We start from the raw sequence: 27,260 nt of genomic DNA, 5'->3' as shown, positions 1-27,260 counted from the left end.
TGCAACTTCTACATTTAAAGCATTGTCTATTGTCTATGAGCTGGCTAAGTATGTGTACACATGTGAGGACTCTTTCAAAGTCTTCATTCCCTATATTGTATGTGTCTGGACAAACATGGATGTAAACTGCAGACTGTGTGGGTGGCAGAGATATACAACAAGGACGTGGGGTGAGGGTGGGTACAAACAATGTACAGCCGGACATATATCAGAAGGGCAATATTATCAGCCATGATGGCTTATCGAGGCTGCAAAAAACTAGTCAGTAGACTTGTTGTTTATTGTGCTGAATTTTTAATGGACAGAGAAGCTCAATGTATTTGATCCCATCTGTAATCTTTTTGCAACTTAATGTGAAGTTACATATATAACTGAAAATATAGGTATTTTAGCCAGCTGTGTTAAGAGATATTACTGGCAAAACAAAACCCAAACACCACAGAAAACATGATAATGTTAAGTGTATTTGTAGTTTATTGTTTGTCTCTGGAGTTTTTTCTGAGTCATGACAGGTTTTTTTTTTGTAGATTTGTATCGCACTTGTAAAACTACAGCTATGAAGTCTTGAGTGGAGCTGAAACTGCTGTTAAAAACTATAGCTGCACACATTTGGGTAGGAAGCAGCAGTGAAATACCATGACATACAAAAGTCACTGGTGCTCTGTTAATTATGTAAATTAATGTTCATTTGAGTAACACAACATAACAGTCAGTGACAGAAAAACAGACAGATCTGCTATTCATTTTGCAATTTTTTTGCATATTTGCTTAAAATTTGCAATAGTTCACTGACGCATTACTAATGTGACTGGAACTGACAACTGTTATAATTGAACTATATACTTGAGTGTATAATATGAACTGTATAGAAATGTACCTCAAGCTCACAGTAGTGCTGTTTGGTCGGATTGGAGTCATCAGTCAAGACATGTTTAGAAAACAACAGTTTTGTTAGGTGATTAATCATTTATATGTATTATACAGGAAACTTTCAGACATTTTGAACACTTAAAATGTAATATTCACAATTTGTAGTCACACTGAGATGGCCGGTATTGTTCTTGGTGACTGGAAAGAACGTTTTGAGTTCAGTAACAATCACCTTCATTGGTGGTAACTTCAGAGGATATTACGCTGGCGTTAGAAGCTGCTACAACAGAGTTTTTGAAGTGCCACTTTCACAGTTCATATCATGCAGTGTGTCCTTGGCGCAGTAAAAACTTGGGTCTGCTGTCTTTGACTTTAGGTGGCTTCATTAAAATGTTGTTTAGCAACAGCACGCCGCTACAGTCTGATGTAAACTGGGAAGCTGCAGGCAGTAATTTGCTCCTAATTAGACATATTTCCTTTACTGCCCTAAATGGGAATGTGGAGCTTCACAAGCACAGTGTGCAGGTATGTGTGCATATTCACGTGTATGTACGTGTGAGATCAGCATCAGGAGTTGCTGTGAACTCCTGCTGTTCCCTAACTCGCCTCTTCATCTACTTCCCGCTAAGTCTTCATTAAACTCTCTGATTCAGTTACCAGTAACTGCAGCTTAATTAGGACAATTTGATTTTCACTGCTGGACTCAATGGTGACAGTTGATAACCACCTCTCACAGACAGAAATGAAGGAGAAGCTGTGTGGTGAGCTGCAAAGCCTTCGACAGGCCAAACAAAAACAAAAAAAGTTCTAGATTTCAGCTTCTTGACTGCTTTTTCTGCCTCACACTGCTGGTTATAGAGCATCTCACACCAACAAGCAGACAGCTGACTTTCAAGGACTGATATGAGATTAGTTCTTTACTCCAAGTACCATCAACATTCTTAACTCTACAAAGGGACTGATGATATAAGCCACAGACATTGACCTAAAGTGCTCATAATGTGTAATGTGACCCTGGCCAAGTGTTTGTTTTACTTTCTCTCTGTTTTTATGCTGTCATTTCTTGTGTTTGCTTCGCCAATGACAATTTTCCAACCTGGTGTGTTAAGTTCATTTCTATTCTTCTATTCGATCAGACAGAAAGCAGCTATTCTAATTGCTACTATATACACTATATATCTATACTATGTCTCCTGTGTGCCTGTGTGCATATGTGAATTTGCTGTCCCAAGGAGAGAGAGAGAGAGAAAAATCTGAATTAATGAAGTGCCTGATGACTGAGAAATTAAAATGCCTATAAACCCAAATGTTCAGTTGACCATCTTCAGATTGTTTCTGACTCATTTAGTTAAGGTAAAAGTGCCATGAGGTTCTACAAGTCACTAATGCTAAACATCAGCCTTGTATTGACTGCTACTCAACTAGGCCTCAAGCCCTACCATTCAACAGGGTAGCCAGAACCACAAAACTCATTAAAAAAAAGAGAGGAAAAAAAAGATTACATACACATAATTATTTACATGCACTCGTTTTAATATAATTGATAACCTTATTTATAACAGTTCCACATATCACATTCAAGGCCATAATCTTAAACTTGAATTCATATTAATGCTATCCCCCCTCCATAATCAAACACCTGGTGCCTCCCGGAACTTTCAAATGGTGTTCAGTCTGCCAGGGGACTGCTTTTGCTGGAACACCTTGGAGCAAAGGAAAGAAACTTAGTCAGCTATTGAACAAACTCAATATTACACAAATATTAAATGAATCAATCCTTCCTTTAATCACTTTAGCAAAAAATCAGCTCACCCAAACCTGCCAACCCCATGTGTTGGTCCACAGACCAGGACAGCATAAGAGGCCATTATCAACAAAGCGCACATTAATAGAAAAATAGCTTACAATCAATTAAATGCATTCCATCTGGTGTTTGTTCAGCTTTTTCATATCCCTGAAAATGTTAATGAATTACCAAAATGCACAATGCACTGGTGTATTGTCCATCGTTGTGTGAGAAATGAAGAGGACCTTTGTTACATCAGGATTGTTAACATTTTTACCAGAAATAACAGTTGGTTATAATATAAAACCTCCAAGGCAAACAAGAATTTCTGATAGACTGAGATTGTGTGTAGACTGTTCATGGCAGACATTTTGAATATCATTGCTGGAAAGGCACAGGAGAAACAAATGTTAAAAAATGGCTCAGTTCAGTGCCGCAGTAAGCTACCGCAACGGGCCAACATGCCCACCTGTGCTTTTTCTGCCATGACATGCCAAAATGTCTGCTTTGGCTGTTGGTTGGTGAGTCTAGATTGAAATATTTTAACAACTACAGGATAGTTTGCCATGCAATTTGGCACCAGCATTAATGGTTAACAGATGGTAAATCCTATTTGATTTGGTAATCCTATGACCTTTCCACTTGCGCCACCATGAGGTTTAACCTGTGTTTTAGTGAGACAATTTTCAACTGGCCCAATGTCTTCAGAGAGTTTCTTTATATTTGGCACAAACATTCATCTGGACAATAGGAGGAATTCATTAGAAGTAGGGGGTCAAAGGTTAAGATCACTGTACACATTTCCCATTCTCGTGAATGTGATATCTCAAGAAAACTTGCCAGGACTTTTGTTTTGTAGATTTTGGGGATCAGATGTGAAGTGTCACTGTTCCTTTGAATACAATGTCTCAGGAACACCTGGAAGGAACTTCCTCAATTTTGGCACAAACATTTACTTGAATTCAAAATGAACTGATTAGATTTGTGGGCAAAGGTTACTGTTACCTCACAAAAAACTTTACTGGCCCTATCTCAAAAAATTCACACAACGGGATAACATGGTGAAATGGTGATATTTCATATCACAAAGGTTTAGTTTAGTTTTTAGCTAATAAGGGTTTGTCTCTTTGCTCGGTGCTGTCAGAAATGAATACTGTTCTGTAAAAATAATTTATTTGACAAAATTGAAGAATAAATATAAAATTCTTACTCGGCCCATTTTCACCCACACTTGTTGCCATTTTAGTCTTCATTTCTCTGACTACAGAAGATGATATCCATATTCCTAATCCTGTCAAGAAGGCTCATAGTATCTCCAGATTCTATTCCAACTGCATAAACACCAAGCCAATTTAAACTGCAAAAAACTGAAATGTGGACAGTTGTTCAGATGTCTGGAACCAGGCATCGCTTCTGATTTTACCTATTGTTATCTGTGTTTATGAAATTACAACTCTACAGCATGATTACCTCATGACTGAATTTGAACAGAGTTTAGAAGCATCTCTGCAGCAGTTGTGTGACTGTGTGAGTTTGTGTCTGTGTGTTTGACTGTGTGAGACTGTAGGTCGCAGACTAAGCAGTTTATGAGAATTCTTGCTCCTCACTTGTTGCAGTGACTAAAGCCTGATCCCACACTGACATTGGAGATTATGGGGAGTTTGTTTTGTTTGAGCGGACACTTCCCGCTGCTCAACCCTAAATTCTCAGCTTAGCTCCATAGAAAATCCTCTTTACTGCATTTGTCTACCTGTTTTTCTGGCTGTTGAGTGTCTTAGCATCGAGCTGGAGAATTTGGCATAGGAACTTTGAACTACATGTTTAATTGACAATAATTTTGTGAAGCATTTAATTGTTGTTTATGTTGATTTCAGCCTAATGGAATTTTTTTTTACTTTTGGTCATGCAAAACAATAAATTTGAAGATATCGTCATGGATATTTTATAGACTTTCCAAAGAAGTTAATTGTAGCCTATTGCTACTGTCAAAGGCGTCTTTGAAAGTTCCAAATTCATGCCAATCAGTAGCAGCATGCTACTGTTGATTATACATCTAAACGTATGTGAGCAGTCTTACTGGAGGAAGTAGATGACAATCAATCCCTCTTTTTTTGTCATTTATGCTGTTCTGTATGGAACCGATGGGGGAAAAAAAGCAGCCATATCACAACAGTTGAAGCCACTAGAGGGATCACAAGCCTGAGCTGCTCCTTCAGGTTGCCTTAGAAACCAACCCGGGCTATTTGTTCCAATTTGCTCTGTGGCATTGAGATCAAAAAGCTTTGAGACAAATGTGCTCTCTGGATATTAGCATCCATGTTTGATTCAACGCAGTTAGGCGTCTGCTCGCCTCATTTACATCTATATTGCTAATTTACAGTTGGACATATGTGGGCTGAGTTTTCCACGCAGTACATGGCTCCTTAAGTTGTGGGGGGGGGGATTTAATGTGTTTGAACTATACGGAACTTAGTGGTTTGTTATTGTCCAGTTAGGCCTTCCCTCAATGTAAAGGCATCTCGCAGGTCCCTCTTTTCCTCCAGCCCCCAACCCAGTGAAGTCTCAGTTTAAATGCCATTCCTGCTCCGCCTTCTCTGCTCCATTGAAAAGTTGGCGGTTTGTTTACGAGAGCGCCAGCACTTCTTTGTCGCTCCGTGCTCTGCTTATGAGAAGGAGGGCGAGCTGCTAGTGAAAGACTCACCCTTCCCCCTTCTTTCTCTCCCTCCCTCTCCCTTCTTCCAGACTCAATTTGAAAAGGACAGACGGCCCTCTCAGCCCAGTCCCTACATCCAGTGATGCTTAGCTGGTGAGTACACTTTACTCTTTCTCATTGGGAACTTTCATGCGTTTCTTTGACTGGTTTGTTCATCGTTTTCCTGATTTTATGCTTTGTACTAGTTCCACAATTCACCTGACTCTCCTTTTTTTTTTTTTTGTGCTCAATTTTCCTGGCAAACACCAAACTTCTCTTTGGTCTTGTTGGATGCGGGATGGCGCTAATTATTTTTTCCCTCATTCTCACCTTTTAAAAATGTGTCCACCCCCCAACATCTCTGTGGCCTTTAAAGTACGGCAGTCTCTTTTTTTTTTTTTTTTTTTGGTGAAAGCCCTTTATTCTGGCCGAGTGAAGTGATTTGAAAAGCAGTGGGGAGAGTATGGCAGTGCAGGCAGCAGAGGTGGGGGGAGTGGGTGGAGGGGCTGCTAATGGACAATGTTTACCTCCATCTCTTTCCCTCTACCTCCAGCTTTATCTTTCTGTGTTAAAGCAAATCAGTGAATCACTCCAGTTGCAGACAGCCTTGAGCCTAATTGAAACTATATGGTGAACTCATTACACATGTGACACCAGTGCACAATCACCTTGTGAAATCACCTCCACTGAAACAGAGTGGAGCTGCTGGCAGTGTGGTTTACCTTCTGGTTATAAATTCAACTGTAAAAATAGGAACAAAATACTCATCACAACAACAGCAGAGGTTTGCTTTTTTTTCCCTGTTTAGTATTGTCTTTTTTTTTTTTTTTTGGGGCAAACATGGAAAAAGTGCAGGAGAGAGTGAGGGAGATGGCATGTGACAAAGATCCAGGAAAATTGCAATTACATGGTCAGCCTCTTCAACTCCTCAGCCACTACAATTTACCAACATGTTTTGTTTCTCACCAAGAAATACTTGTATTAAAAAAGAAAAGACATCTGAACAGCTCGAAAAGTGCTTCCATTAGCGAAAAATTAAAATGGGGGCCAAACATTCAAATGTTGAGAGTCCCTTCAGAGATAATGATTTTGTTATAGCAACTGCAAAAAATATTTTACTCGTCAGAATTTTTGACTCACTGATTTATTTATTTTTTATATATTAAAAAAAGACAATTAGTTTGTATTTGCTATACAATCTTAAAATGAGTAAAAATACTTTAAGAGATATTATAAACAATTTAAATCAATTTGCATAACATCCATCCTGGTGTTTTATCAGCTTGCATATACACAATAGTCTTTTTTTTTTGTGCACTCTGCAATAGGTCACAGTATAAACTAGATGTTGTCAGAATTTTTAGGTTATAATGTTAAGTTAAGTAGAGAAAAGTTGTTTGCTAAATTGTATTTATTCAACCCTTGATTGAAACCTTCAGTGGCTTTATTGGTTAGATTTTATGTTCATACTTTCAAGTATGCAAGAGGTCACTGTTTTCCCCGCAAGAGGCTACAGTTTTAAGGGAGTTGGTGTCTTTTCTCATTTTGTCCTGTTGCAGTAGTACCAGCTAGGAAGTATGTGATAGGCTGCTCCTTCTCCCCCAAAGAACAAACCAAAACATATGTATTAAACAGCTTCTGAGGTTAATGTGAAACATCTACGTGCTGTAGCTGATTAAGGTATTCACAGTAATGGACATTAATATGTACCTTAATAGATCAAATCCATTCTCTTCTCTTTCTTTAGGCATAATTAGAGATTATGTGATAACACTAAGCAGTCATATTGCCGGAGTTTATATCATTATCTTCTGCTTTTTTTGATGGTGTTTTTTTTTTTTTTTTTTAACTTTTCTAACTTAGGCTGATCAGTTGAGTCAAATTTACCAAACATGAATTGCATTTTTAACATTTTGAAAGACATTGATTCTCACGGCTAAAACCACATACAGCCTGCAAACTCCACAAGCAAGAAAATCAAATGTTATTATCCCTCTAAATAACCTTTTTATTTATCTGCTGCAGAACATTGGAGACCATCTGCCATCAGTTATTAAGTTCATTTGAACAAATGTAAAAGAAATGGCCTTCAGGTTTATCGCACGTTCAAATCCCTGAATAAAAACTCCTCTTTGTTCTTCTGGTTCTTTTTAAGCTAAAACTGGAGCTCAGATTGAACGCTTAACTCGTCAAACAAACCTTTACTGCAAAAAAACCAACACCTTCTAGAGCTCGAGCCAATTTATGATAAAAAGTACAGAGCACTTTTCCAATCTCACCCTTTCTCTCTATTGAATATCCCTGAAGGCCATCCCTGGCATTTGCTGTGGTTCTGTTGTTGTGCTGCCCTTGCTCAGCGCTCACCTCCCTCTCATTTACTCTGCTCAGTTCAATTTCTGGCCTAAATATCTTTCCCTAATATGTGTCATTGGAGTAGAGCAGCAGTGCTCCCCTCTGTGGCTGCTTTTAAGGAGCTCCACGGTGTTTGTCTTGGTTGTCTCTGCTCCTCTGGGAGGAGATCGGGGGCTTCGGTTGGAGTTGGCATGTTGTGTCCTCCAGCCCCGCTGCTGTTTGCTGATATTTAGTTTAGGATGACAATAAGCCGGAAGAAAACAAGCTCCTTTCAGGCCAATAAGTGAGAGAAGAGTTGGGAGAGAGAGACCTAGAAAAAAGATTGTGTGTGTGGTGGAGGGGGGGGGGGGGCAAGGGACTCATCCCTGGATCTTTAAAACATTCTGTTTGTGGCCCCTAGGGCCGAATTAAGGGAGCGTCATTATCCCTGGCAAATTACCACGCTGCCTTTGTGGTCCAGCCATGGTACATTAGGGTGCCTTAAAACGTGGCTGAGCCGTGCCCATTGAGCTCACAAAAAGAGGGGCCGCTGGCAGATCCTTGGCCCGGCTCACAGAGGAGGCATTCACACCAAATTGGGGGGGGGGATGGTGACGGCGGTGATGGTGATGGAGAACTTCTCCTGAGATGAGTAAAAATTGCTCAGGCCAAGGCTGATGTGGTGATGTCATCGTTTGGCTTCGTTTGGACTTTGATCAGCTGGTGAAATCCTGGATCGGAAAGAGACTCATTTCAATGCCAATTAGTGCACTTTTTCAGACCTGCATCCATTACCAGAACCAGGATTTAGATCCAGTTTTTCAGCAAGCTAATTTCTAATTAGCTGTGAAGCACCGAAACATTACTCCCTACAATTAATAATCTTAAAAAAAAACCGTTCAATTCCTCTGAATTTGCGGTCATAAGGCTGATTTACTGTTTTACATAGATTTACAGCCTATACAAATAGCCTACACTGTTGTGAGCTTTATAACTGTGCACTGGTTTGTCTGAGTTTCTCTGCAGTTACACATTCACAATACTTGTTGGCGGTGGGGTCTTTATGCCACTGTGTCGAGTTTCCTCATGTCCTTCCAGCAATGGTGCCTGAAACTGAGCGTATTGTGTTTTAATAAATGAACAACGGTTGCTTTTACCAAACTTACTTCAACACGATAAGTGAGAACACTTCAGAAGAAATGTTGTGTGCCACCCTTGAAGCAAATTAGGTTGAATTTATTTTAGAACGAAGTAAAGACTAATTCCATGTTCTTTTAGGGCTTTATGCTGAGCAGGTGCAGATTCCAGGGAAGACGAAAGAACTGGGGATGCATTGTTTTACTCGGTCAGTGCTTTAATGTTTTGGGTGTCAGTTAAGACGACTGGGTGAACGCCGACGTCTTGCATCCACCGCTGTGTAGAGGAAATCCCGGAAGCTGATCTAAGACGGAATGGCTGACACTTTGTCTGTGTGAAGGATTTCATCCGTTGGCTCCAACATATAGATGTCTGTCTGTTTTTGTGCTTTTGTGGAAGTTTTGGCTTTGTTTCAAACACCAGCAGGAAACTCGGACTCAGTAAAGAGTGATGGGAGTTGATCCTTTGGGCTTGAAACGGTTGACTCACCAAACATCTGTAAACTCGGAGTGCACCACGAGCTGTAATGTCAAACTCTTCAAAGAAAACTAAATAAAGAGGGCGGCTAAAGGCACTGTAAAACTCCTAGTGTGTGAAATATTTGTTCTCGGCACTTTGCCTTTATTTATCATCTAATCAACTGGAAGCTTTACCCCTGCAATTGATGTCTCCTTCATTTTATTTTTCTTTCCACAAGAGAAGGGAGATTTCATTACTTTCCTACATTGTTTCCTGGTTTTATGAACTCAGCCCCTCCGCCGAAGTAGATGAAGGAAGGGAGGTGGCTTTTGTCCAGGGGCCATGGCAGAAACCCTGAGCCTGTAAATCCTGCACTGATCTTTGGATCATTAAGCTGTGAGCCCTGAGTCCTCCAGTTCTTTATCACCCGGCCTGGATCCCAGGCCATAATGGAGGCTAACTGGCTAATGATTAGCTGTCTTCTGCTGCTTCTGCCAGTCTGAATGGTTGGAGGCTAAGATAACACAAATCAAGCCTCAAATTCTTTCTGTCTTGATACCTGAATCTTTCCAGGTTTTTTTTTTATTTTTACAAAGTGTGGAAAGTTAATCTGTTTCTGGAAAGTTGATTCAAATTGATTGTGTATGTTTTAAACTGCTCGCTTGTGTAACTCTGTCACAGTACACGTCGGAGGGGCTTGTGTACGTGTGCTTGTTAATTTGACAAACAACGTTACTTACTCAAAGTGCTGCCTTGTCTCTGAACAATTTCTGCGCATGCTGAGAGGAAGAAGATGGGCCTCTGTAAATATAAAGAGTGAGAGGCACTGTTTTGGATAATGATCGCCTTTTCTTCCTTCCATCAGTAATCCTTGAATACTTTTCATCATTCAGGAACTATGCAGGCGTGTCAGTGTGATACATCTGGGGCTTTTGAAGCAAAGTTAGGAAATAACAATGATCATCGTCTCTCCACTCACAAAGTTGACTGTGAATTAAGTCGTTTTGAAGAGAGGGCTTGTAAGTTAGGCTGTGATCAGGAAGGGCTGGAATTATACCCGTCAGGTCTTCCAGTGGTTCCACACAGACTGCTTGAGCATAGGATCCACAGTCAGTGCAGGGCTTTATCTGTAAAGATCATAGGCATGTGCATGAATTGCCGAAGTAATTGCTTTTCTGTTGTTCTCTGTAATAGAGACAACATCCTGAGCATGGCTTTCTTTAAACATAGAACTTAATCCATTCAAATGTAATAATTTCTGGAATATAAGGGTAAAAAAAAAAGTTCAGTGACTGCTCCTGTTGCGTGAGAGTAGTAACTACCATGTTGCTCCAAGTTTTGTCACTTCACCAGCACCTGATGTGCACGTTTTTCTGAGGGAGCTATGATTTTGTCTTTGACCTGATAGACCTTTTCCGCATTAGGACAGTAACGTTCTGCCCCTCTTGAATTGTAAATGTCTCTCAGAACACCATGCCTGGCTCACTGCTTCCTGCTGTAGGCTTTCTGAAACATTTCAAGGGTCCCCTTTGCTGATTTCCTGAGTTTGACACTAATTGATTTCTGCTCGCTGGTCATGTCCATGTCAAAATCGCAGATGCGCTAGACAAGCCTCACTGAAACATGTGAAATTACGTTATAGTTTCCCTTTGTTCTATACACATCATGGTGCTACTTACCGTTCACGCGCAGCAGGACCAGTTTTGTAATTGTTTGATTGACCTTGGTATGTTTTGCCAAGATTTCTTGGATGATCCATAGCAGCAACTGTATCATGAAAGTTAAACACTTCGTTAAAAATGTTAAAAAAAGGATTATATCAGTAAAATCACAGTTTTCTTTGTAGAATTTGACCTTGTATGGGTCTAGGGTTAGATGGTGTTATATTCTTGATAGATTGTTGGGGCCCTTCAAAAGCAAGTGGGTGATGTGTAATATTGGCGAGCAAAAAAACCCAAACTGGCTGTACTGTTGAATTGGTCTGCGATGGGGTTCAAATTCCAGCCTTTTGCATCTGAGTCTGGCTTTCAACATGCCCATCTACTGCTCTGACCTTGACACCTTCGTCTCTGGGGGGCACTTTGCCGACTGCATTGGCACTAAACACTGGCAGCAAACAGAATTCATACAGGGATACCGGGCTGTTTTGCTTGACCACAAAATGTGTCTAGTGTTACTGGAAGGAAGGTTATGTTGTCTGTCTTAAACTTGCTTTTCTTTTTGTTTTTACTGTCAAACAAACTCTACCTGCTTCAGAAATATCTACGAGAAAACATAAGCTGTTCAAAAAGTCCTGTCGAGTAGCTGTGCTGGCTCCAACTTGTGGTTTCATGCGGAGCCTGTAACCACCTAATGCACCACTATAAATCCAGCTTTAGTGTGTTAACATCTCTTAAATCCTATTAGAAACCCTTGATTTATTTTGAGCAAAATCAGCCTCACCTGAATCAGACTAGAAGCTGAACTTAACTGTGTCCTCTGTTAGTCTTCACTCGGTAGGAAAACCACTTCCACCACCACTTTCACTCTCCACAAGCGCTCGGTTGTGGGTTCCTGGCTGTAAACTTGCTGCTTCCTGTTAAATCATTCAGTAAGGATTAGTGGCACTGTGTGTTTTCTAATTATAGACCTGGACTGTGCGCTCTCCTCCTCTGTGGGGTCAAATCTAGCCCACCAGGCTCTCAGCCAGCAGCTTACTCACAGCGGCTCTCGAATGCTACTTTCACACGTCTATTCCCGTGTGTATTCCTAACTTGTCGTGTTTGCATTGTTGTTATTTATTCCTTCTTTGTATCTCTCTGTGCTTGTTTTCCTGTCAGTCTTCTTCTCTGACTCTCCCTTTCTCTCTTCTTGACTTCACAAGAAAGACTTTTCATTTGGATAAAATAAAACTCAATGAGGTAGCTGTCAAAATAAATCACTTCCTGTATCAAGGAGGACATAGGGAATTGCCTGAGAGAAAAGAACAATAATTCCTTTTTTTCCCAACACAATCAATCAGTTCCCTTCTACGTCTTTTCACATCTTTTCATTCACAGAGGACAATGGATTTGATTAACCCCTCTGGGAAAGCTCATTATCCATTTCCATTACAAAGGTGTTTGTAAGACACTTGGATTTGAAATGCCTGAGCAAAATAAAAAACATACATCAAAGGAATATATTGAGCTCTGAAAGACAATAATACAAAAAAACGATGGCTGCCACTCTCTGGTTTAACAACAGGCCAGATGTGTTTTCTGCTTTGTTCATGTCAGTAATGACTTTCGATCATTTTCACTGCTTCGTGTCCAAGTTATAAACTGAAACACTAAATACAAGTGTTTAATTTTTTCTCTGTTTGCACATTAAAATGTTTTATGATTATTTATTTTGTTCCTGAACAGACTGTAGATGAAGTGAGGTGCAACACTGAGGCTTGAATTATAGATGTATGAGTTTATTTTTATTATCAGAGTCTGCTGAGAACTTCCAGGAGTTCCATTGTCAAGCCGAAACAATTTCACTTCTTCAAAGGACACCTAGGAAATTGTTCAATCCATTTTTAATCAAAGCACCTTATTAGGCCACCGTTCAGATCTGTGTGTCTGTTTTGGCTCAGTCATTTGATGAGCCAGTGATGTGGAACCACATGGTGGTCCTGAAGGTAATTGTATATTCTCTGAAATAATGTATTGATTTAAATATGTCATTATGGACAAATTTTAATTAACATTGTTAAATTTGGAAATTCCTCATGGACCAGTCATACTTTTAAATAGGCGCAGTCAGCTGATGTACACACAGGACTGTATTTACTACATTTAGTCTCAGCAGACGTGAGCATGGTTACACTTTTTGGTGTAACCATTTTTTGGTCCCCAACTGCCAACACATCCTGAGGACACAGACAGATAATGCCATTTTGTGTCAAACAAACCCTCGCAGTGACATGGTCATTGTTTAATTTGAGCTTTACCTTCAGATGACTGACATCAGAGAGTTCAGTTCAGTTCAGGCTCAGGTTGCATTTAGCGAAGTTTAGTTCAGCTTGGCCAAAGGACTTAAGGTGCTTTCACAACTACCTTGTTTGGTCCAGACCTTCAGACTTCTTAGTTTGGTCCCAAACCAAAGTAGAACCTTAACGACAGTCCTGACCAAAGAGCCAGGATTTGGTCCAGCCAAAAGTGGTGGACTTAGTCTGGATCAAACTGAAGCATGTTGGGATTGTTTGCAGTGTCAAAACACTTTTTGGATGGTTCAAACTATCAGAACAATGAGAAGAAGTTGAAGGAGTTTATTGTCACCCATTCAAAAATTGAAGGAAAAATATGTAAAAATGAGAAAGTATTTATTTGTAATTTGGTTTAGAAAAAAAATAATTCAACTTGAAAAAACTCGGGTGTGAATATGCTCGAACAGTCTTCCAGGGAAATTAGAACAAAACATTATTATGCAAATAATTGAATGTAAGCAAATCAAAGTATTGTATTAACTAAATTTTCAACTGCTGAGTTTGAAAACAGGATTGTGTTTTTGCCTCCATCGATTTGTTATCCTGAGTCGGGTCTCTGATCCCGGCTTACCCATGGAAGCCTGGATAAGACCCTCAGTTTACATTGACTGTGATAGACTATCGACTTCGGACAGGTCACCAGTCAATGAGGGCAAAGATGTAGAAACAAACAACTGAATGTTTAGGGACACTGCGAGGAAACCAAACCAATAAGCAGAAACTCACAGAAACAAAGGAAAAACATGTAAACTATTCACCATAAACACGCTGTGCAGGTGTCAGTTCTAGGTTTCAACATTTAAAACCGTGTTTCTCCTCAAATTTTTCTCCTTCTCATCTGTTCATTAAGTCACGTTGTCGACTTACGTGGACACATCTTCACCTCACTTCACAGCATGTATATAGCAAACCTGTTATTTTTCAAACCCACTTGTGTCAATCGGTTGACTGTGTGCTCATATGCAACACAAAGGGCTGTAAGGGGCAGATGGATTTTGTTTCAGCTACTCTCCTTTTTATGCCAATTCCATACAGGCACACTCACTTCAACATATCAACGTGGAATTACACATAATCCTTGTTCTTGTTCAGGATGACCTCCTCTTTTTGGTCAAATTAGATGTCTTTACAAAAATAATGACTCTGAGCTTTGGGGGCTGTGGAGATTTCCTTCCATTTTCAATGTCTGTGTTTTTTAGTTTCCTCTCACTCCAACGTTGGGGAGCAGGATTGACAGAGAAGGTGTTATTCGTTCTGCTTTCTGTGAATAGTGAAGGAGAGTACGACGCATAGACAAACATGTAAACATACAGGATTCTTAATTCAGAAGTGTGCATGTATCAGACTGAACATCCTGCGTCAGTTAGTCAATGATTAGACTGGTAATTAGATCTTTGGAAATCTTTCTCCCTGCATGTGTGATTGATAGTCGCACCTGAAGGATCGTTCATGTTGTTTCCCCGGAAGACGTCTTGCTTGGTTGGATTCTGGCACATTATAAAACCATCCGCACACAATCTGTGATTAAGATATCCACGCTGCAGCCTCCAATTTACAGCTCCGTTTGATCAAAGTGCTCATTTACAGAACTAATGAGGAAATTAACAAAAATCAAGGAATCATTTGGTTGTTGTATTCCATCAAGAAAAGAAGCCATGTTCCTTTCCTTTTTTGTTCTTGCTGCGGGTAGATTTCATCCCGACTGCGACACAACGCGGGCCCCTTCAGGCGCTTGTTGAGGGTGACGGCTCCCGTTTGTGTTGTGTGTCAAGGCGGTAAACAATGACACCAGTGATCAGTCTTGTTTTCATTTCCATCACCTAATTTCCTGGTGTAACGCCTGGGTCATGCATCAAGAAGGCCATAACCAGAAATTGTGTTGCGAGACCACATAGCAATTAAAACAGGATACAAGATGTTTTCTTTTTTCTAATTACATCACAATGGATTTAATTATAGCCGCATGTTTTGCAGAGCAACAGCGGTGCAAATAGCGTCGGGCCTGATCGTCTGTCTTTTTGTTTGTGACGGGATGTTTCCTTGCTCGCTGGACTGTAATCACTGTTTGAAAAGACAAGATGATATTGGAACCAAGCGCTGGCATCATTTAAGAGATGAGGGCTTCACAAAATGGAACAAATGATCCGCTGCAGCTTTTTTTGTTTGATTCTAACACGTAACTCTCTCAGAGGAATAAGAATAATCTACATTTAATGATCTTTTAAATGATTACTTAATGATCAGTAAACACTCACGAGCTTCCTGGAATGAGGTTGATGTCTCATTCAGAGTTCTTACACTCGTCCACAAAGTTTGGATGCACAAAAGAAAAAAAAGGAGAAAAAAGACTTTCTCTTCACAGTTGAACCTCTGACAGTTCAAAACCACTGCTCCTCTCTGACTTCTTGTAGTGCTGCTCCCATCTGAAATCCCTCTGCCCAACACTTCCTCCTCTTCCTCCTCCTCCTTTGCTCTCCGTCTTTTTAGAGAACAGTAGGATCTGACAGCCCCGAGCAGAACAGTGTGAAGTTTGGGAAATGGAAATGGCTTTGTGGTTTCTCCTGAATGTCTGACCACTTTATCTGCTGGTGCGTGTATGTGTGTGTTTAAATGTAGCTACATGTGTTCAGGTTGTGAGATGGACTTGTTTTGTCTAATAATTCATCTCCAGATTTTGCTTTCCTACTCTATATGCAAATACATAAGATCACTTCCACAAAGGTTCTGCGCGAATGGCAAATCTTTCCTTTTAGGACAGTGCAGGCTATGAGCCATTGTTATTATATAGCATGTTACAGCTTCTAAGATACAGAAGCAAAAATTTCAAAATCAGAATTTTCTAAAGCATACAAAAAGTATTGTAAGTATTGTTGTCATCCCAACACTAGAGTACAGAGACGAAAGCTGTTCTGGTGACCTAATGACAACTATTTAGTTTCTTTCCTTTAATTTGTCGCATATTTAAAGGTGCATTGGTGCAAAATCATCCAATGAAGTCGAGTACATAACAATAATAATAACTCAGACACTTTAAAAAGTTAGCATGATCAAAGAAAACAACACGATAACTGTATAAAAGACACATTCAAAACACATTAGATGCAGTTCTGAAAAGGTGGGTTTTAAGTAGCGTTTTGAACGTGGACAGATTGGTGCGCTCTCAGATGTGTTTGGGGATTAAAATACATCCGTTTGGGGCGGCTATAACAACACGATCATCTGGTGGAGGCACTGAGAAAAAAAAGTACTAAAATATGGCCATCATCATAATTTTCATCAGACACGTTCATTCATTCAGCATCTAATGTGTGTTTAATTTAGCTCTACTGATATGTTCTACTATATTTCTTCAGTCTTATTTAGCATTCTGCAGCTGAACTGCATAATTTTACTTTAGTAGCAAAAACTTCTGCCTGCAGTCTGGACTTGTAAATTCATCCTTTGCAAACATGATGGGGAAAGTGTCCAGACATCCGTAGAAAATTCTCAAATCACTCCTGCACCGTAATCCATTTCTCCACTATCCAGCATATGTTTTCTATAACCCTAAGATGTTCCACTCTCTGTTTCATCAAACAGACTGTTTCTGTTTTACATTGTCCTTTTCCCTCAATGTTTGAAGTCCATGCAGTCAAAAGACGGTTAAATTGTGGTTTTGGGAACATGCTGAGCGTACGGCTGGAAATCAGAAAAGTGGATTATACCGCCATGCAGGGCAAATTGTCAGTATTATATGTAACAATATAACTTGTCCCCAATTTAAATGACAAATTATTTATATCCATCAGCCAAACCCACTGGTGATTCATGTTGCAGAGCCAAAAGCTGATGCGGTATGGTCCTAAACATCAAGTGTGTGATTACATGAAACCCAGAACCCCTGGTAAAGTCTTGGCTGATTACATTCTCTGTCACATTTTTTGCTTTTATTAGATCACGAGATTCATTTTAATGCCATGTGTTCAGGATCAAAGTGAGTTTGTCATTGACCTTGTTAAATTAAACAAAGTCATGTTATACATATATTTTCCATCAGGGATGGTTACTCACTGACTTGTTTAACTTGTTTTTCTTTTTCATCTTAAACTAAGAGACTGTCACTGAAGACAACTTTTGCAGAGGAAGCAAGATTACATTATGTAAAAGAGGTCAGTGACCTCAGAGTTTGAATTCAAATGTTTAAAAAAAAGTTTTAAAAATGTTGGCAAAGTAGTGATTTTCATTCGATTTTTGCAAGTTTGAGCCGATGTCATCCTGATTTTCTACCGTTGTCTGTGAAGAGAATGAGACATCAGAACTATGCTCAACAATAGAATCACCTGATTTTAATGTTTTTAATCTGAAAATTGAAAACAAAATATAATGAGTCTGGGTTGGCATTGTTGCTGCTGTCAGTGACCTGCTGAGAATAGGACAGGCGCAGATTATATCACAGATCAGACCAATTAACAACACAGGAGTTTCCTGAGGTGGCGCTGCCGCTGACCTGTTGCATCCTCTATGCCTGCAGAGCAGATACTTGCGAGTGTCTGAGGAGACTTGTTAAGAAGCAAAGATCTGCTCTTTCAGGCTGCTGCATCATCGATGATTGATTTTTCTCTGGGGAGCGAAGGGACCGCCGCGCACACATACTGTTCTTCCTCAGACATTCACACTCTCAGATGCCGTTGATGGCCTGCTCAGTGTCACACAGTGCCTTTATTTTTGTCATTTTATGGGCACAGTATGGGTGTGTAATTGGAGGCTTTTGAAAGTGATTGTTTTGCTGATTGCTAGATAACTGTCAACAACAAAATTAATGCTTCTGCTAAAATTTCCCATTCTGGAATCACAAAGGCGCTCTCAACACTTTGTGTGTTTGTGTGTAGCAGCTGTGTGAGCTTTTATTAAAGTTTTTGCAGCCAATCCCCGAGTAGCACAATGGTAGAGTGATGAATGCCCACAGCAAAAATCCAATAAGATGGATTTGGTAGGAGCAGCAGCATTCGCTCCCTCGCTCGCTCTCTTTCTGTCTAACACTCAACCTCGCTCTATCTCACACTCAGTCGCTCATCCACCAGCGTGGCTCCAAATCAGTCGTTTGTTCACGGCAGATCACTGCTCTGTAATCAACGGGGGAGGCACATTGCTGGTCTTTAACTGAAGGCCACCTGCGTGGCCGGTCTCTCCAAGTCTGAAGTGGATTCACCAGAGGAGTCGGTGATCAACAGCGACGGACACATCAGCTGCCTGTTGTTGTCTCCATTTTGATGAAAGATTGCAGCCTGCTGTAAAATCCACTTTAAAGGTTTTTTGTTTTTTTTTATAAAACAGCAGCATGAATGCTATAAGCCTGCACTTAATTACTTTCACACAAGATTTGTATTGGATTCCTGTGTTGCTGCCCGGCAGTGGCTGTACGTTGACACATGTGCCTTATTGTGTTTAAAGTTTAACTGGAAGACTTATGAAAGCACAAATGAATGAATGAAACCTCTGTTGCCCTTGAGGGAATTTGTCTTCCACAGTAGACCTTTACAACATGTATCACATCAACAATAGATCTGAGTACAGTACAATTTAAAGAAGCTACATAGATGAAGAATACAAAACGTTGACCTCGAATCATAAAGAAAGTTTTGATGCTCAGACCAGTTTGACTTTGTTAAGCAGGTGCATCCTGCAGGTGATGAAGGGTGTAACCAGCAGTTATAATTGTATATTCAGACAACAAAGGATCTGATGGATTTGCTTTGATCTTATGAGTTTACTAAATCAAGTTTTATGCTACCCAATCTGACAACTCGGTTCAATTCCAAGACCTTCAATCCATACGACCATCGAGGTCATTTGTTCCTGCCCTCAAATACATCCCACATGACGGTTTCATAAATCCGCCCCCCCTGTTTAGGTTTACGCACACAAAACACTTGTTTCGGGAAAGATAATAGTTTGGCTTTTGCCATGTTCTGCATTAAAGCTACTACTTCCTTCAAGTTATACAACCCTTGTTGTCTTGGAAACAGTGAATGTAGCTTAAGAAAACAGTGCCCACTCTTGGTTAGAAACATGAAGCAAAAATATTGGTCTCATGCACCCAATTCCATCCGACTAGCATTACATAAATGTCATCTAAACTTTGTCCCTTCTCTGGGACACCAGCTTTTCGTAATTTTTAAGGACCGTCAGAGGCAACTTAAGTGTGAGTCGTAATAAGCTGCTTGCACAGAAGTCCACTGGGGTCATATTTTGGAAGAGGACAGTCTCTTCAGTTCAAACACCTAAAACAACCTAATGTACTATGACTTCCTGCCAAGTAATTATCCTTGCTTTGAAGCTTGGAAGGTGAACGTGATGTCATTTTATTATATCAATCTAAACCTTGGTTTTGTGTTTACTTAAAAAGTAGAGGACTGTTGTGTCTGCAGTTTTAGCAACAGTGTTCAATAATAGTTCCCAACTTTTAATTGCGGTCAGGATTTACAAATTCAGAGGGCCGTGTTTAGAAGTCAGTCATCATTTCAAAACAGACAACAATGTTTTATAATCAGGCCAAGAGCTGTAAAAGGAGTTTAACTAATCTGTACAAGTGTTGATCAAACAGTTCTGAGAGTACGGAGACGTATGATTGCATCGTCACTGGTCGATGGTGTAGAGATCTTACACTTCTAAGAAATAAAACCCAAGTCAGGGAGAGGAGGTGTTTCGGTTTTGTTCCGCGAAGCTGGATTCCTCTGGTGTATTCATGTTTCCTTGCTGCTTGTAGGCATCCAGAGTTTATCAGCTGCCCTTTACCGTCCTACAGGGATATCAGGTACGAGTCTCCAAGCTAGTCGTAGCATTTGCTGCACCAGCTGCTCCTCTTTCCCACAGCTAACGTGAGATTTTCTGCTGTTTGGGAAATGTTGAATACGATTACCAGGAATGGCGCTTATTGTAATTTTGAAGTTTGATGTCAGGTAAGAAGCTGAATACAAATGGAAAGCTGGTTAAAACACAGTCCACATGTCTTGATGAATATGATGAGTCAATCTCTTCTGGCCTTCTCATCTGCTATTTTTAATGATTGACTCTTCCAGGGTCTGCTGTTTTGTTTGTCTGGTATTAAGCTGTTATTTTCATCAAGTGCTGCCACCCAAATATTTGAACAAGTAAATATGTCCAATATAGGTGCACAATGTCCATGAATTTTTTTTTTTTTTTTTTTTTTTTTTACAAAAAATTAAAGAATACTATTCCAAATGGGGACAATTTATCTGTGCCAGTTATTATTTATTTTTTTTGTTTTCCATTAAGGACGCTTTGCCACAATATTCTCTCAGACAGAAGGACGGCTTTTAAAAAAAACAAACAAACAAATAAAAACAGCATGGAGAGCTAGATAAGTGGTCTGTGTTGTGTCTGCATGACCGAAGCCCCGAGCTCAGCGCCGTCACTGATAGACAGAACGCAGACACAAAGCGCTCTTTAAACATTTAGCACAAGCTTGTCATCAGCCTGACTGTGATTGATCACTTTGACACAGTTCAGCAGTGTGCCATTACTGTGGGAGACCTTGAAAATGTGTCTCTTTTAGACAAACTGTCATTCCTCATGACATATTACTGAGGACTATGGTAATTTGGTCAAAATTTGAGATTGGTCCTTGGAAACGGTTTGTGGTGTTTAAAGCGACTTATATTTTTCTGCTTTGTATTCTGTATTCTTCCTGTTGGAATACTAATTCAAACATTTGCTTCATTCTTCTTTGAAATCCAGACTCCGGTGAGAGGAGGCTGGCATTTGCGTTGATCAGTCATGCACTCAGATCATGCCTTCCTTCGATGTTCCCTTGTGTGCCATGGTGTCAATTAAACCTGAGGTCTGCTGTGCTCTAGCGGGCTAACTCTGTCTAATGGGGCTCCGTGTGAGGAGAATATCCATAATAGAATTAATAATGAGACACACTTGCAGGAAGGGGCTCGGTTATCATTGCCATCTCATCCGCTGCAAATTCTTCAAGGTCTCTCACTCTCAAAAATAAAACAATGGACACAAAACTGGACAAAAACCCCAAGCCCGGCCATAAAACTTAAAAGTTCATGGCGCATTAAATTCAAATGATTTCCAATCCTACCCTTCTTCCCAGTGATTAAAGCTGCTTGGGTGTGCTTCGGTACAGGAAATGGAAGGGAAAGTGGGGTGTTCTGAGGTTACAATTCAGATCTATCAGTGCTGAAAGGAAAGGGAACCTGTGAGGAGCAGAACAGTTCATTAGTGCTCTTCTCTCTGCTCAGTGCCACAGAAATAGAACAGAGAGAAGAGGCGATTCTGCTGTGGAAGAGAAGTCTGTGCTCTTTTCAGCAAACCTCAAAAGAGATGCAAAAATATAGTCATAAATATAAAACACTTTCACATAATAAATGAAACCTGAATAATGAAAATACATGAACAGTTCAAAACACCCAATGCCAGTTACAGTGGTTGGAATAAATAAAGGAACTGGGGCATTGTGGTAGACGGCAATTGCTGCTGTGGCTGGATGGACAAAAAAAAAAAAAACAGAGTGTCGCATAAAAACAAATCTCAAAGGCCATCAACAGAAAATACACAAATACAAAAATACAATCCCAATTCATTTAATTTAAAAAGTGTACGTAAACCTTTGACAATGCAGTTTGAAATTGCAAAAATCTTAATGTATCAGCAGCCATTTGATTGATCTCTGAGAAGTGCAGAGTAAGCATACGCCAGCCATAAGAGATTAACAGCGAACACCTGAAGCTTTACACAGCTCACTGACTGACCTGCTTGCATTTATCCTGTATGTTATAACCACTGGAAGGAACTAAATAGGTCTTGCACAATGTCCTTAGTTCTCTTCTTCCTTGTTTGAATTACTAATTAAATTAATTATAAATGCAGTGTCTTGTTCGCCAATACTTTCAAGTGTCACCAACCCGTTCTCCTGCCAGGGTGTCAGATACTGTCTTTTTGACACAGTTCAATCTGCTGGCGTCTGAGATGCCCTGAGGTTTAGGCACCAAAAGACATGTGGTTAAGAAAAGATTGTGGTTAATATAACCCTTACAACCTGATGGACAAAAAGATTGTCCAACTTCCCACCCCTTCTTCTTGGCTGAATTACACAGGAAATATTCATCACAGAGAGATGCAGCGCATATCCTATGAAACTGAACGGAACTTCTTTCCAAAAATGCCTGAGCTTTGTCTGTGTGACAAAATAAGACCCAAATTCCTGATCCTTCCCAACGTACCACATATCAAAATAAATAGCAGAAGGTACCCTTTCCGTTATGCTTTGTCTCCAACATGGGCTGACATTGCATCCCACTTTTTATGACACATTAATACATTTGTAAGTATTGTGTGAAATCAACTGATAAAAAATTTTAATAGTCTAGATTGTTCTGAAAAAAAACCTAAATAAGATATACCATGAATGGTTAGCCCCTATATTGACCAAGATGTGAGCTTAAAGTGAAGGCAATGGAATTACTGGGAAAATAGGCTAGGGTTCATAGGGTTAAAATAGGTCAAATAGTAATGTCATATAAATTAAGTAACGTTATGTACGGTAAGTTACCTGGTTAATCATATTGATTTTTGCCGTCTCACGGACTCAGATATTGGTGACCTGGTGAAACTCCTGATTGACCTCCTCCCCACGCTAACTTTGTCATTTATTCTACTCTGTCACATGACCTCCTCCTTCAATCCAGATGCTCATGCCAAAGAGCACCTTGTACGTAACTCTGTGATGCCAACGGCAGTGTCTGACGCCCTGGGAATGACAACAGCCTGGTGGCACCGGGGCTTTAAATCACAGCTGTGCAGGGATTCCAAATAGCTCTAGTAGTCCAATGTCATGTGATTCTGGTCCCAGCATACAGTCTGTTTTGCAAAAAGCAGTAATACATTTTTTCTAATTCTTGACCAACAGCGATTAGACTCGAGTCCCTGAAGAACAAGGGACTGCTGCTGGTTTGAATTGTTTTTAAATCAGGAGAGATTTGACTGAAAAAGATGCTTAAATAATGAATTACACTATAACTACAAGTATGTATACGCCCTTTTATATACTGGCAGGATTTCAAAGAACTTTCAAATGTTTTCATGACAATCATGAGATGTTCAGTGACTTTGGAGTCAGTATAGATGCCCTGAGCAGCGTGCAGGCTGTGAAAGTTGTTGTGCTTCCTTACGAGGACCGGTAGATCTGGTGGTTACGCCCTCGGGGTGTGCACGTGCATGGGCGTCTCCGTGTCAGCAATTGTGAGCATGCGTGTTATTGCGGGTATTGTGCGATATGGGTGTCCCTTAATGCACTCCTGCCCACCGTCCAGGGTGAGTGGTCAGGGAAGCCATGTGGGATTGAAAGCAGCCAGGTCTGCCCAAACAGCACGCTCTGTAGCAGGCTGAGGGTTCTTTTCATTGCCCCCCTGTCTGTGGCGGAGCTGATGGGATCAAGGCTTTGGATCACTACTGCTAATAACACTCGCCACCCCTCCTTTCTTTAATTGGCGTGGGGTATCGCCTGCTCCACACCCACAAACATGTCAGCACAAGCACACACTGTCATCTCCAGGGATGATACGACAGGAAACTATTACTTCTTAAACACTTTTCCAGCTTTTTTTTTTTTTTTTTTTTAAAGATGTTGCTTTATTGTTGTCCTGAAAAAAAAAATGTAGGAAAAATGATTTAATCCCTTTGTAAAGTAGAGCAATTCTTCTCAAATGGGAGGATTTTTGGGGTTTTCAAATGGACTGTTGGTGAGGCAAAACTAACAAACAATAAATCAATTGATAATAAAGAGAAAGAGAAATGTGGGTCACTGATAATAGTAAAGGGTCGGCAGCTGCACTAAAAGTAGAGATGCCTGGATCCTAAGGATGATTCCTTTATCTAAGATCCCACATACGCTCACACAATAATTCTCTGTTTGCAGCCACGTGTCCACACATTCTCTACAAATAAAGCTGGATGGTCTTTTAAGACTCAAATCTCTGAAAGCTCCGATAAGCCCACTGTTCACTTCTCCTACAGCACATGGATAAAGTAACAGCTGTTTCAATGTAATAGAGGCCGGTATTTTTCTCAGGACTTGAGGTAGAACAAATAGAAAATGAGTAACATTCAACAAGTGTGCAGAAATGACTAAAGGAAGGATACTTGTCTGTGTCTGGCAGATGTGTAAATAGGTAATTGTTATTTAATACATTAGCATTAATAAGGCAGTAGTGTGTCACATTTCTTTCAGCCAAATTCTTTTTCACTTTTCCTGTCCCTAAGTGGACAAAAAGCAGCTTCTATCCATCATCTACACCTGCTTTATCCTAAATAGAGTCACAGGAGAGGGAGCTGTAGCATATCCCAGCAGGTGTTGGACAGGCTGCTGGTCCATCACAGGGCCAACACGGGAAGACAGACAACCGTTGACGCCTATAGGCGCAAATTAGAATGATGAAATAACCTGAAATGCTTGTATGTGAAGGGTGGCAGAAAGCTGGAGAAAAACCCAGAAGGTCAGAAAACACAACCTAACCACTGCATCATAATACCGCCTCAAAAACTAAATTGTAGCTTCAACATCATTTTTATGAGCCTTTTATAAAATTCTGTAACACAATTATCATCATTTATTTATAATTTGTCGCAGATATGATTACAAATAGAAATATTTGGTTTGCTTAAACTCATAAACAACCACTACAAAACAATATTATACTCACTGGGATGGACATTTAGGTATTTTTCTTGAATCATTTCTGAAACTCAAGTAAGTGTCATTACATCTGAATATCAAGATAAGTCTGTAATAATAAGAAATGCTGTCATGCAAACTGTATTGTTGCAAACTGTATTGTTACAAACGAATGCACATTAATTAGCAGCTGCACATTGATAATTAGCTTCAGAACAGATTTTTACGGCACTGTATGTGTGTGTCATGCTGTACATGTTGCGGACACACACCACACATCTCTTTGGATTTGCTCGTCACGTGAAATGTTTTGATCTGGGATTTCTTTGAAGTTAGATGTAATAAATATGCTCCTCAATTACACTGTGTGGCTCAGCCGTGTGTGTGTGTGTGTGTGTGTGTGTGTGTGTGTGTGTGTGTGTGTGTGTGTGTGTGTGTGTGTGTGTGTGTGTGTGTGTGTGTGTGTGTGTGTGTGTGTGTGTGTGTGTGTGTGTGTGTGTGTGCGTGTGTGTGTTTTTGGGTGTCCACTCCAGTTAATTAGAACAAAACGTGTCGTGTTGTCCTTGAGATAGCAGCTAATAAGTGTGAGCTGTCTGAATCCCGGCTTCATATATAGCCTTGCCTTGCTCTTGCAGCAGAAAGGAACAGCATGCGGGAGATGACGGTGGTTCAGTAATGCGTGCGGTGCAAATAACGCGGCCAGTTCTTCTGCACTCTGGAGGTCATCTCTGCATGGAAAACGGCAGCCTCGGTGAGAGGTCCTCGGTGGTGCAAATGAATTGGCCCCCGGGTGTATGCAGAGTCGTGTTGATATGTGAACCGGTTAGGATTCCTCAGATGGTTCGTGGCATTACAACTCCTTGATGTTTGAAGCAAAGAGACAGTCTTGTGCCGCTATCTGATGTTATCAGCACAGCCTCCACTTCCCTGCTGCGTCTGCAACTCATCACAGAGACGTGTTTAAAGCATTTAGCAGCTCCAACAATACACACAGAGATCTGAAGCTTGGCGTGGGGCCATAAGACCACCAGTGTCCTTGAATGAGACGGGGGAATGTCTCAGGCTAAATAAGCTTCAGTGTATTGGCTACTTTCTGGAATTTCTGTAACAATAACTGATGAATGTCTTGTTCAGGTTTATATGATAACAGATAGCGTTACACATGCAATTTCAGCAATGTGAGAAGGATAATAAATGGGAAATGTTTTAGACTCAACAGTAGATTGTTCAACCATCAACACAGTTTTGGTAAAGCAATATATGTTAACCCCAAAAACACCAATTTTACTGATATACTGTACTTCATTATTTTCTCTGTAATGAATTTTAAGAAAATATTCTCTCTGGTTGTGACTTGACTGTACTGACAGTCGTAGAACAACTGCACAGCATAGCTATTGTAAACACATCATTCAGTGAAATTATATTGTCCATAGTCACATTATTGTTTGTAATGACTGCTTTATGTTCATTGCACTTATTTTGCCATCTAAAATAAAGACAAAGTCAAATAACAAATATCTGGACTGGAGGGACCTTAAAACAAGTATGGCATCACGCTCTTTGGTTTTAGAGCAGTGACTAATTATTATTTTCTATTAATTTTATTAATGCATTGTTTACTCTGTGATGTGTCATGCTATAAAAACCATAAAGGTGTCATATTTCAACAGCTTAATCTGTCTGAAGATATGTTAAATAAACTAAAGGATAAAAACAGATAAACGTTGCAAATCTTCACATTTAGGAGGCTGGAAGCATTCATATTAAATACATTACTCAAAATTACAAATCTGTGTATAAAATTGTTAAATAAATGTGAATCGTCTGACTTAATCAGCTAATTGTTTCAGGACCTGGGGCTCAATGCATATCTATTTTTTTTTTCCAAGTTTAAGTTCAGACACTTAAAAAAAAAAAAAAGCTACTGGCAGATTAAAATTATGTTCACCTTTCCTATCTGCCCTGTTCACCTCTTATCACTTATTTTCACTTTCACAGAAACCTGAATAATAATCCAACACACACACACACACACACACACACACACACACACACACACACACACACACACACACACACACACACACACACACACACACACACACACACACACACACACACACACACACACACCAACACCCCACTTTTTCTTTGTGACCTTTGGATCTCCAATTAACAGCCTCTGCTCAGAGCATCTGACGCCCCTCTTTTGTGGTCATGTCAAGCCAGAAATGTGTTGAAGAGACCTTTTTGTTTGAGCGGTTACTCATCTCTGCTTTTTTTGTTCCTTAATAGCCCATCA

The 27,260-nt window shown here is 40.0% G+C and overlaps 1 protein-coding gene and 1 long non-coding RNA gene across 8 annotated transcripts in view; one reads left to right on the top strand and one right to left on the bottom strand.

The window, feature by feature from the left end:
- Positions 1–5,366: 5,366 nt before the first annotated feature.
- Positions 5,367–27,260, top strand: part of sema5ba (sema domain, seven thrombospondin repeats (type 1 and type 1-like), transmembrane domain (TM) and short cytoplasmic domain, (semaphorin) 5Ba) — a 142,364-nt gene continuing 120,470 nt past the window's right edge. For all 5 annotated transcript variants that reach the window (XR_011311943.1, XM_069720828.1, XM_069720827.1 and 2 more), the window contains exon 1: positions 5,367–5,462. The gene's annotated coding sequence lies outside the window, so the exon portion shown is untranslated. The remainder of the gene's footprint in view (positions 5,463–27,260) is intronic.
- On the bottom strand, positions 8,524–11,816 carry LOC138634150 (uncharacterized). Of its 3 annotated transcripts, none has more exons than XR_011311941.1 (4): positions 11,718–11,816; positions 10,955–11,042; positions 10,016–10,402; positions 8,524–8,792 (listed from the first exon to the last, which is right to left on the bottom strand). It is a non-coding gene; the product is annotated as an uncharacterized lncRNA (long non-coding RNA). The 3 variants fall into 3 exon arrangements; XR_011311942.1 differs by having other exon boundaries at positions 8,524–10,076; positions 10,255–10,402; XR_011311940.1 differs by having other exon boundaries at positions 8,524–10,402.

This window comes from Brachyistius frenatus, unplaced genomic scaffold (genome assembly GCF_029030835.1).
Source record: "Brachyistius frenatus isolate BFR_SWC_R1_liver_20210118 unplaced genomic scaffold, ASM2903083v1 Contig_252, whole genome shotgun sequence".
In the NCBI taxonomy this organism is placed as follows: domain Eukaryota; kingdom Metazoa; phylum Chordata; class Actinopteri; family Embiotocidae; genus Brachyistius; species Brachyistius frenatus.
This window is presented reverse-complemented; position numbering and strand designations above follow the sequence as displayed.